Raw genomic sequence first — 12,337 nt, 5'->3', positions numbered from 1 at the left:
TCTAAAACTATCAGGTCTGTTCATTTGATATTTTGTGTTAAGAATCTGCAGAAGTAAAACCTGTGCTTTACTGAGACAATATATACTGATTTCCTAGGAATTAAAAAATCAGCTATGACTAATAAGAGATCAGCATCATTGAGGTGAAACCTTTTGAGAATTAGTTCCTTAGGGTCAGCACAAAGAAGCTGTCTTCCAGGAAAGCTGCTTCTCAAGTTGGCAGATGAATTTGCTAATATATAACAGTCTCCTATGTGGTTTTGGTGACATGAAAGCTTGAAGAATTGAGGGGTCCTAGAGAGAAGCTGAATCCTGAAACCATGTGGTAAGGTTGGAGTCCTTACAGAGAGGCCAGGAGGCCATTGGTGAAGGTTCAGCTTTAGTTGAAGTGGAAACCCCAGGATTGAAGTGGTCATGGAGAGAAGGTGAGGTTTGTAGCCATGTAGTAGGGCCAAAATTCCTGAAGAGAGACCAGCAGGGCATTGGGGAAGGTACAGGTTCCAGGTGGGTCAAGGATACATAATGAGACCATTGTCTAATTTTAAAGAAAAGAAGAATCTGTTTGTAATTCAGCCTTGCAAGCCCCCCCCCCCCGCCCCTCATAGCAGCAAGTCAAATCTATGGTTCTCTCCAGTACCTGGATCCTTGTCAGTTAGGCTAAGCCAGATTAAATCAGGTGATTTGGAAGTTCCAGCCATACCCCAAAATGTATAAAAATCAGAAAATCCCTTTGTTCAATGAATTCTAAAGGCTTTTACGTCTAAGATCCCTATCATACTGTACATGGCTGCTATCTCTCCTAATCCTCTATTTTAAGTGAACTCTTCGAATAAAACCATTCTTCAGATTTCTAAGGGAAGGATTTCTCTCCCTTCAAGGCCTCCACATGCTGCCTCTGGTATAATAGTTTATCTCTACTAAGGCTCTCACAATTCTCTTCAAGCGCAAGGCCAGATTGTGCCCCCCCCCCAATGATTGCAAGGCTTTATCTCTTAATAAAGCTTACTCTGAAGGGTAATTTCATATCAGCTCTTTTACCAATCCTCTTTACCCCCCCACAAACCATGGAAAAAGTGGAACTTGAACTTCAAAATAATGAGTGATCTCCATGGGCTACAAAGGAATATAAACTATTCACAAATCCAATGGCCAAAGAATTATTGTTAACTGTCTCTAGAAATCATGTTAGTAAGGAAATAGTGAGAAGACATTGAACTTTTAGGACAGATCAGGTGATGTGAAATATTCTATCCAGAAAGGATGGGACGACCTTAGATAAATGCAGATTTTGACATAATCCTCAAAACATGGATTATGGAAGTCTTGACTGTTAGTCAAATTTTGGGGATAATCTATGGAAAAAATCCCTCCTTGAGGTACTTGAATTTGAAGCTAAATATGGTTTTGCCATTCTTTCTTTATTTTTTTTCTTCAGGATTGAATATCCTGAATTGCCCCCACCAATTAATGCAGGCTCTGTTACAGTTGCCAGCTGGCTGTTTTGGCTGAAAATCCTCTTCCTCTGCATAGTCCCAAATTCAGTACTTCTCTGAATATGATAGTCATAAAAATATCCCAAACTTATTACTTAAACTAGCTGATTAATATATTAGTCTATTATATTTTCTATATTAATATCTTATAATTTTGTATTCTTTTCTGCAAAATAATTAATTTATATACAGAACCATAAGAAGCTTCTTGAACATGTAGATTTCCAATAACGTTTCCTCACAAGTTTTGATTTAGTAGATGATTCTAGTAGTCTATACTCCATACTTGAAAAAAAAATTTTTTTCTTTGCTGGGATATTTCTTCATAAAAAAAGCAACCTGAATCCCTTGTATAGCCTGTCCCAATGAGCACCCTTGACTTTATTCTTTTTATTCTTATTACACTATTTAAAAGAAAACTACTTTCTTAACAACAAACTTTTAAATATACACTGCAGTTTATAAACATAAGTACAACATTATACAGTAGTGCTCTAAAATGTATTCTTCGTCTTACATAGCTGTAACATGACAAAGTTGTTTAGGTCGTGAAGAAGTATTGATCTGGGGAAAACTGAGAGGTGGGGAGTGAATATGGTCAAAATATATTGTACAAAACACTCAAAAACATACTTTAAAGAAAGAAGGAATGGAGTTGGATGGTGGAGTGGTGGGGAGAGCTGGGAGATGATGAGGGAAGGGAAACTGTGATCAGAATATATTGTATGAAAATTTTCTTTTTCACTTAAGGAAAAATAGAATACTGATCATAACTTAAAAATAACTCATTTTAAGATAAGAAAGGGCCGGGCAGTGGTGGCGCACGCCTTTAATCCCAGCACTCGGGAGGCAGAGCCAGGCGGATCTCTGTGAGTTCGAGGCCAGCCTGGGCTACCAAGTGAGTTCCAGATAAGGCGCAAAGCTACACAGAGAAACCCTGTCTCGAAAATCCAAAAAAAAAAAAAAAAAAAAAAAAAGATAAGACAACTCTGCTTCTTTATGATAAGTTACAGAGGAAGAAAACAGAAAGGAGAAGGTTTGGGCATCCTCCCACTTTCAGGCTCCAATTGCTTTAATTAAGGCTCAGGTAAGGTGAGGTCATTCTCAGAGATCAGAACTCCTTTATCTTCCCCCCAAAGTCTGAATTTGAGTAGATCTGGAAAGCATCTATGTAGAATAGGGTTAAGACACTTTCCCCTGATTCCAAAGCCTTCACCCAGGAAGGAAAGGGTAAAAGACAATCCACTTCCCATCAAAGACACATCCAGTTAAACTAAACATGATAGGATGATTGTGTCTGGCTATGTGGTCACATATTGTACATGTTCACTCCTGGGACTTCTAGGCTGAGTACACATGCATCGGAAAAAGACAAACTCTGAAAATCTATCAGGGCCCTGAAAAGAGCTGTGGAACTTTGCCTCTCATGCCATGAGTTGGAGGGCCTTCTGTTCTAGACATACTGCACAAATCTTTTAATCTAGTGTCAACTCTGATCATCTTGGGCCCCAAAGAGAAAAATGTTCCTTTTTTCTCCTTCCCTCTTTAGTACCAAGGCTCCATGTGTCCATAGAAGGCTGTATCTACAGATGAGAAAAGGTCCTGATGCTGTGGACAGATACAGTTTCCAGTAGCCCTAAGTCTTACTGGGTTTCTCTATTGATTATTTATAAGTAGTGCCAATGAAGGAATTCCCCAAAAGGGCAGGGGACACTTCCACACCATCTCACAAAGTAAAAAGGGACCCTCACACCAGGTCTACACCTCCAGCCTGTGGTGCTTCCATAGCATACTGCTGCTCTAGCGTAAGACATTTAGCATATTAGGGGTCATCACACACTATCATGCCCCAGCCTGGGAGCTCCACTAGTCAGTACATTCCATATGGAAGGTGACAAGGCCTCTCCAGATTTTCAGTTGCTCTCTGTTAGCAGTTCACAGTGTCCACGAATTCACCCGGAATGCCTGGAAACTCATTCTAACACATCAGAATTGGCACAGAGTAGCACAGCTGCATGTGCCAAAAGAACATCTGGACATCTGGAGTCCAGCAAGTAGAGCAGTATATAAGAGAGGCGCCACCAGTCAGGTCCCAGTCAGGACCTCCACTAAGGACACTTTTAGAAACAAGGATTTAGGTCTAGAATGTTTGATTCAGAACATCTAGGATGAAGAAGAATTAGAAGAAAGCATGGGAGGAAGTTACTGCTATGCATCTGGAAATTGAAATTTCTGTTAGCAAAGGAATAATGTGGTAAAGAGTTATTTGCAATGCGAAATGTAAAAATTGTTGAAGTGAAAAATTGGTGCATTTTATTTTGTTGGGACTAAATTCTTTAGAAAATGCTGATGCTTTTATCTGGCACAATGCAGCTGAGCATGGTGGGGGTAGGGAATAAAATAGATGACTTCTTGGCATTAGCTGTAGTGTAGCTTTGGACATTAACTGAAATAATGTGCTGATGCATTTAAGTGGTCTCTGAGGACAATTTTGGAGACATTCCTTGGAGGCCATCAAGAACTGTTCTAACCAGCTAACCACATAATTGGTTTCTGGCCCAGTGCCAATTACTGATGAGGAAGTAACTTTTCTGATATTCTGGTGTCTCTTACCATGAGGACAAAAAAATTTAGAGCCTGGTTAACAACAGGCTCTGATGACATACCATTTTGCTTAGAGAAAGAATAAACTGTAGAGGCCTGGCTGTTACACATGCTAGCATACAGGGAGTGGTCAAAATTTCCACCACCACAGTCATCACTGTAGAGGGATAGCTAGGGATTGGGGGTGGGGGTGTGCTGTACAATAGGACATTGCTTCTAGTCAGTGTGCCTTTCCATAGTTCTCATCTTGTTCTCTCTTTTCACTGTCATATAAACAATGTGCTGAGCTCATTGGGAATATTTTGCCAGATGTGAGATTTCCAGAAGTCTTGACAGTATCTAGAGCACTGCCTTGATGTGTTTGCTTAGTACCTAGGATAGAAAATTTCTTTGGCTAGAATCCCAGGACTCCTGGTATTTGGCACTGGCTGAGTTTCCTAATGTTCCAAGCTTTGGTATCAGAATATGTGCTTATTTCAGCATTGATTCATTGTTTGACTTTAGTAATTTACCGTCTAATTTCTTCTTTGCACACCCTCATGATTCACCCCAAATTTGCCTTTGTAAATGTCCAATGCTTTAAGAAGAGCAGGAAAGAGAAAAAGAAAAAATGAAAAAGGAGAAGTGTTATAAATTGTCTGGGAATCTGAACATTTTCAACTAGTGATAAATAGAATTTGGAAGACTCAGTATTCATGGGTTCACAGTTCAGATTGACTTAGGTCCTCATATTTTCTATTCTAGCAAAAGTCAGGCAAGTGACTGATGAGTTTCCATGCACCACTACAAATGTCACAGGATTCAGGCCTTATAAAATGTCTAATGTCAACCTAGCTCTTATTTGTCACAGCAAATCTAGCCTCTCCCTGTTCTCCTTCTCACAAAGTGGACACTTACTGACTTGCTTCCTCCCATTGTCATAAACTTGCTGCTTTATATACTAAATTTCCATGAGGCTCGCCCTCTCAAGACCCAGAAAAAAGAGAATAGGACCTAATTCCACATTATTGTCTCTGTGCTGGTTCTCCTAGTTTCTCTAATGTAGAAAGACATGTCCGATAAAAAAAAAAAAAAGAAATAACATTCTACCTGAGCCTTGTTGAGTAGTACACAGTTACCATTCCACAGTGAGGGGGAAAATGCTTTCTGAACTTTACTATGGAATCTTGTCTCTAGTTTTCAGGGGTAAAAACCACCTGCAAAGGGAAACCCTAATTCACACGTTTGTACCCACAATATGTTTTTTTTTAAATCTTGAGTGTAAAAGTTAAGTAGTAATCACAAGTGTATCCTTTAAAAAATAATTTCTAAAACGGCCATAAGTGCTGATCCATAAATGATAGCTCAAGATGTTTATGGGGAAAAAATCTTTTCTCCTAAATGAGAAGTTGATTTTTTTATGAGAGTCCATGGAAGAAGTTTGTAAATTACATCATTCACTTATCTCTAGGGTTTTCGTGTAATAGGCTCAGTACTCATTCCTTTTGATTATGGAAGAACAAGCTGAATCTGACTAAAGTAGGGTGTAAATACACACGAATGTGATTTTTTATTATTTTATTTTATGCGCAATTATGTTTTGCCTGCACGCATATCTGTGTGAGGGTGTCATATACCCTGGAACTGGAGTTATAGATAGTTGTGAGCTGCCATGTGCATGCTGGGAATTGATCCTGGGTGCTCTCTCGAAGGGTAACCAGTGCTGAGCCGTCTCTCCAGTCACCATAAATAGGATTTTAATCTTCACATAGCCTTCATTGTTTTATCATTTACGATGATTGGGGCTACAAAGAAAATAAAATCAATAATGAAAATATTGAAATAATGAAAATTGAACTCACATAGTGAACTCTAGAAATAGAGGGAATCTTTCAGGGTTGATCTTGTGACATAAGTTTTATTTCTCTATAATTTTATCATATTTTCTCTTCTGTGCCTTACACTTTATCTTCAGAAAAAGTACTATTACAGTTCTGTCCTGTTATATAATTTTATATACCACAGTGTTCATAGAAATTTATATTCCACAGTATTCATGGGAAAAAGGGAAAACTCTGGTTCTAAAATTTATTCTAGAACAATGAATAATAACTTTCCTTAGAAGCCACCAATAAACTTCTTCAGTCTAGTTGTCCCTGACTGTCAGTCTTGAAGTGAGAACTGGAAAAGTTAATGAGATTGAGGCACCACAGTGTTGGTAGGTAAGATCGGTTTCACCTAAGGCACATGAGATAACTGAAGGAAGGGGTACCTTAATAAAATAATGAATCTTTATTAAGGAAGGGTAGAGTTAATAGATGTTACAAAGGCATGTTGAATTCCTTCAGCATGTGGTCCCTTTTATAGACGTCTTTCTCCTTTTATCAAGATAGAATTTAAAGAATTTTAATTTATATTTTTAGTATAGAATTGTGTATGTGCATGGTGTGTGGGAATAGGCATATGTGCCACAGCATTGGGGCTACAGTGTATGTTGTGTGTGTGTGTGTGTGCGTGTGTGTGTGTGTGTGTGTGTGTGTGTGTAGATCAGAGAACAAGATTTATGGAGTAACTTGTCTCCTCCCACCTTTATTTGGTTCTGAAAATCAGACTCAGGCCATTAGGCTTTCATGGCAAGTGTTTTTACCTGCTAAACTATCTTACTGATCCTTACAAAGGAGAATTTTTTTACCTCAGTGTATGATCATTCAGTTACAGATCATATTTCCCAAACTCTTAGCTAATTGTGGCTTTGTATATAAGTTTTTGCTACTGGCGTATATTCAGAAGCATGTTTCAAACACTTCAGCCATATTATTGAAAGGAAAGGATGAGCACCCTCTTTTCACTTTACATTACTGAAATGTAAACATGTTAATTGACATCACCTTAAATGGCAATATGATAGGATTATGGAATAAAAAACTGAGCAGAAACTCAGCCCCTTATCAGCTCACATTTTTTTTCATTTTTCTTTATTAAGAAATTTTCTACTCACTCTACATATCACCCACAGATCCCACCTCCTCCCTCCTCCCACCCCCAGCCCTCTCTCCCAAGCCACTCCACATCCCCACATCCCCCAAATCGAGGTCTCCCATGGGGAGTCAGCAGAGCCCAGTACACTGAGCCTAGGCAGGTCCAAGTCCCTTCCCACTGCACCAAGGCTGTGCAAGGAGTCCCACCACAGGCACCGGATTCCCAAAAGCCTGCCCATGCACCAGGGATGGATCCGGATCCCCCTGCCTGGGTGCCCCCAAACAGTTCGAGCCAAGAAAATGTCTTCTGTATCCAGAGGGCCTAGTCCAGTTCCATGGGGGCCCCACAGCCACCAGTCCACAGTTCATGGGCTTCCACTAGTGTGGCCGGTCATCTCTGCACGTCTTCCCATCATGATCTGATGTCCAGGGATGGATCCGGATCCCCCTGCCTGGGTGCCCCCAAACAGTTCGAGCCAAGAAAATGTCTTCTGTATCCAGAGGGCCTAGTCCAGTTCCATGGGGGCCCCACAGCCACCAGTCCACAGTTCATGGGCTTCCACTAGTGTGGCCGGTCATCTCTGCACGTCTTCCCATCATGATGTTGATGTCCCCCGCCTGCAGAATCCCTCCTCTCTCTCATCGATTGGATTCCCAGCGGCTCACATTTTTATATGAGAAAAAAAAACGTTCAATTTGATTAAAACATGAACTGTCAGCTTTTAAAACATTATTTATTTATTCATTTATTTTAAAAAAAATCAAGGGTATCCTTTATTCTGCTCATCTCCTATTTACAAGGTGGAATTTCATCTGTAATTGTTACTCCAGCTAGTTTGATCAATGACTTAGATTATTACTTTGTCCTGTTTCTTTGGTGTAAGCTGTGCTGGAAGCAGGCTCAAAGGTTCAGGATTCAAAAAACAACAAACTTCACTACATTTGGATTCCCTAGCCCTCCATAGCCTCATACCTAGGGAAGAACTGTATTTCTATTCACTATTTCAAAAACCAGGCCCACCTCATTAATATGTTAAAATTTTTCTTTAGTATATTTAAAGTATTGACCATAGTTGTACAGTTTTTCAAATACCAGGCATTCATCTTTTCCCTATATCTAAAATTCCTTTCTTGTTCACATTATCTTTCTTGATTGCTTCTTAGTACAAAAACACAAAGATGTGGATTTATTGTGCACACTAGCAGGTTCACACAGAAACATTCGCAAAAGTTCATATACCATTTACAGTAACAGCTCAAAATATAAAGAATTTGAAATATCATGCCTGCTCCAAGGTTAGCCACCTAGGACAACACAACATTCACTTTTTCAGATTTTTTTTCTTCACCACTATTTAACAGTGGCAACTGAAACACTCAAAGTCTCATACTTCAAATACATAGCAGTCATTCTGTAGAGTGTGCCCCCACCCAGTAACAGAACATGTTCATGCTTCCTTTCCTTTTCAACTTAAGTGGGGGAGGGGGAACTAGAAAGTCATGTTGTAGCAATATATCCCCTCAGAGAACTGCAATTTGCCAAGATTGTAATGTGCCTCGGGTGAAATCCTACTGGGTTAAATATCGGTGTCTATTTCCAGTAAATATGGAGTGAAAACTAATTTTTACCCCAATTTGTGGTATAATCTCATTGTTTAGATACATAACTGCTATACACTTGACAACTGTAGCAACCACCCAGAACACCGGAAGAATACCCCTGACAGTCGACCACATCAGGATGAGCATCTATCATTGTGTGATAATTTTGTTTGTGTTCTGACAAAGCTTGCCTGCAGATCCAAGGGCAGAACTAGCCACTAGTTAACCATAGAGATCTGGAGGTCTGTACAGAGAGGAGACAAGTGTACAGGAAGTGACAAAGAGGGGCAGAGACAGGAAGTGATAAGGTGTGGCAGAGACAGGATCTTAGCCCTTTTTCAGTGGGAGGATCCAGAGAGGTAAGAAGTCATTGGTGGCTGCTTCTCTGATCTTTCAGGTTATTACCCCGATATCTAACTCCTGGTTTTTAATTGGTAAGATTACTTAGATTTATGCTTCATCTGGCATCCAGCTTTTGGGGCATGAGTTCATGAAAAAGCTGCTTGCCCAAAGCACATGCCAGAGCTGTACACAGGGGCTTCCATCGGAGTCACAGCCTTGCCTGCTAGGTTTTCCTTTTATTTTTCCTCAAGCCCTCTGAGCGAATCTGGGATTTTTCTGTTGGAGCTTCTCTACAGCAAACACCACAAGTGCTTGGGCTCCAAATGCCCCTGAAGTAAGCCACTCACCACTGGCCAGCGCTGCCTTCGGGCAACTGGGTGCTTTCACTTCCTGCTGGTATCAAGTGCTGCTTTCACATGTTCCCCCATGCTGATGGCTGGCTCTTTGGCTCCCTTTCCCCCATGGATTGTGGGCTTTCCCTGGACCCCCTCCGCAGGCTGCTGACACGAGAGCAGTGGCAGCTATCCTCAGCAAGGCTGTGCACCGCCCGTGTTCTCCACTCAGATGTGCAATGGCTCACATTTCACCGTCATCATCATCAGATTTGGTGAGACAATTGGGATTTTTTTTTTTTTCCAGACAGGGTTTCTCTGTTGTAGCCCTGGCTGCCCTGGAATTCACTCTGTAGACCAGACTGGCCTCGGACTCAGAGATCCACCTGTCTCTGCCTCCTAAGTGCTGGGATTAAAGGCATGTGCCACCACTGCCCAGCCAATTGGGAATTCTTTTTTTTTTTTTTTGGTTTTTCAAGACAGGGTTTCTCTGTGTAGCTTTGCGCCTTTCCTGGAACTCACTTGGTAGCCCAGGCTGGCCTCGAACTCACAGAGATCCGCCTGGCTCTGCCTCCCGAGTGCTGGGATTAAAGGCGTGCGCCACCACCGCCCGGCGGGAATTCTTAAAGGGGGGAATTAGATGAAAAAAAAAAAAACAAAGAGTTGTTAAAAAAAATGGGAAACAATATTACGATGGAGGGAGTTAGGTCTCTGTATGATTACACATGGTGTAGTTTAAAAATGGAACAATTAAATGAGGAAATAATTATCCTAGTTGTGATTTATATAATATTAATTATAATCATTACCTGTTTGATAATTTTTGTTTTATCCCTAAGAAAGTTGGTTGATATGATTGCCAAGATACAAGCCTTAGAAAAGGCTACTACTGATAATATACAAGCCTTACTCATAATTGCTAAGGAGAATAATACAAATTTGACTGATAAGATAAAAGTTTTAAAAATATTTACTGATGAAGAGAGCAAAAAGTGACTGATAACATGCAAACCTTAGAAGAGCTAACTATTCAAAAGTCATAAGCCTTAGAAAAGGTTATTAGTGATAATATTCAAGCCTTACAAATAATTACTGAGGAGATTAATACAATTTTAAGTGATATGATAAAAGCTTTAGAAATATTTACTGATGAAGAGAGCAAAAGGTGACTGATAATATGCAAACTTTAGAAAAACTTACTATTCAAAGTTACAAGTCTTAGAAAAACTTATTAAAACAGATAACAGAGATATTCAGACACAGACAGGAATTTAGAGAACCAACATCACTATTACATTACGAAATTAAGAGAGGAACAGCCCAAGGTTATCAAAAAACAACCGTAATTTATCCAGTCCCCATACAGAAACAACTTCCAAATGACAAGTATCCCAAGGCTGTGGAACAGCTCACTGGATTCCTATGGATATGTTAGATTTGAGGAGGTTTAAGGAAGCAATAGTCTGATATGGTATGCATTCAGCTTTTGTGAAGCAGATGTTAAATTCATGGTCAACTGGTAACGGAAGTGTCCCACAAGACTGGAAAGATTTGGTTACAGCTGTACTGGAACCTCAATTACAGTGGTGGACCTGGTGGAAAGATGAGGCTAGGACCATTGAACAACTAAATAGGGCTGGAGGTATTGAAATCTCCCAAGACCAGCTTCTTGCAGAGGACGATTATGCTGATGTACAAAGACAGTCTCTATATGATGACCACACCCTGACTCTATGCTGGGCAGAAGCTTTGAATGCTTGGAACAGAACTGATGAAGTCAGAAAGAAAACTGAGTCATTTACTGAAGTTATGCAGGGTCCAAAAGAAACCCTCACTGATTTTTTTTTTTACAAAGATTGACTTTAGCTGTAAATAGAACGGTACCAAATTCAGAAGCTAGACAAATATTAATTGAATCTTTGGCTTTTGAAAATGCTAACTCATAATGCAAAATGCAAAAAGGCAAGATCAGCACCCATAGATGAATGGATTAGAAAATTAACTTTTAAGACTCACAAATGCTTTTCCTTTGATCAGATATAACTTGCCAAAAGGGAAACTCCCCAAAGTTAGGGTTGGGGCAGGGTTTTGCTTTTTTCTTCCCAGGAGAATGAAGACATCCAGCTAAGGAATCTGAAGACCACTGGACAAATGAGACATCTGAAGAAAAAGAATGACTCATCCAGAGAAAATGTCCCAAGAAAAAGATTAATTGGCCTATTGGTATAACACGTTTCCAACAGGATAAAATTTCGTAATTCTTCCCAAATATTTGTTTCTGCTGTTCTCTACAGACACATAATGCAAATGGTCTAATTAAAAATTAGAGCTGGTTTTGGAGTTGGAGTGTGGCTCCCTCGTTCACTAAACCCAAGCATGTTTGTTAAAGGAAAATCCAAAATCTCTGTCTCATATCAGAAGAACGCCTGGGATGGGACAGAAGAAAACCAAAATTAAGGAACTATTCTATTGTCACCAATCTCATAATCCTTTGTTTCTATTTTGATTCTTTAACACTTTTCTTAAGGTATAAATATTATATGAGAATTTATAAGATTAATATATATATATATATATATATATATATATATATATATATATATAAACACTTTTTCATATTAATGGCCATATAGAGTACTGACTAATTCTAGAAAAAGGCTTCATCTAGCTTCCTGTACATGGCTTTGGGTTTGAGTCTTTATCAGGTAATTAGGAATTAAGTTTTTGTACTCTTAACAGGTTGAAGAGTGTGTTTTGCAGGTAGTTCCATTGATCTTCACCTCTTCCAGGCAGCTTTGGCTAGTGTCTGCTTCTTCCAGGCTGTATGTTCATCTGGTTTCAACAGTCTGTATCCATGCATACATAAAGTAGACTTTCTACATAGTGTAGACAATGTTTAGTAACTTAAACTTTAGGAATTCAAGAATATATTTTTCCTGTAGCCCAGAATGTCAACTACAAGCTATGGAAAGTATTCAAAACAATCATATGAAGTCCAATGAACTTG

This window comes from Peromyscus eremicus, chromosome X (assembly GCF_949786415.1).
Source record: "Peromyscus eremicus chromosome X, PerEre_H2_v1, whole genome shotgun sequence".
In the NCBI taxonomy this organism is placed as follows: Eukaryota; Metazoa; Chordata; class Mammalia; order Rodentia; family Cricetidae; genus Peromyscus; species Peromyscus eremicus.
The sequence above is the reverse complement of the archived record's forward strand: the minus strand, read 5'-3'. Positions refer to the sequence as shown.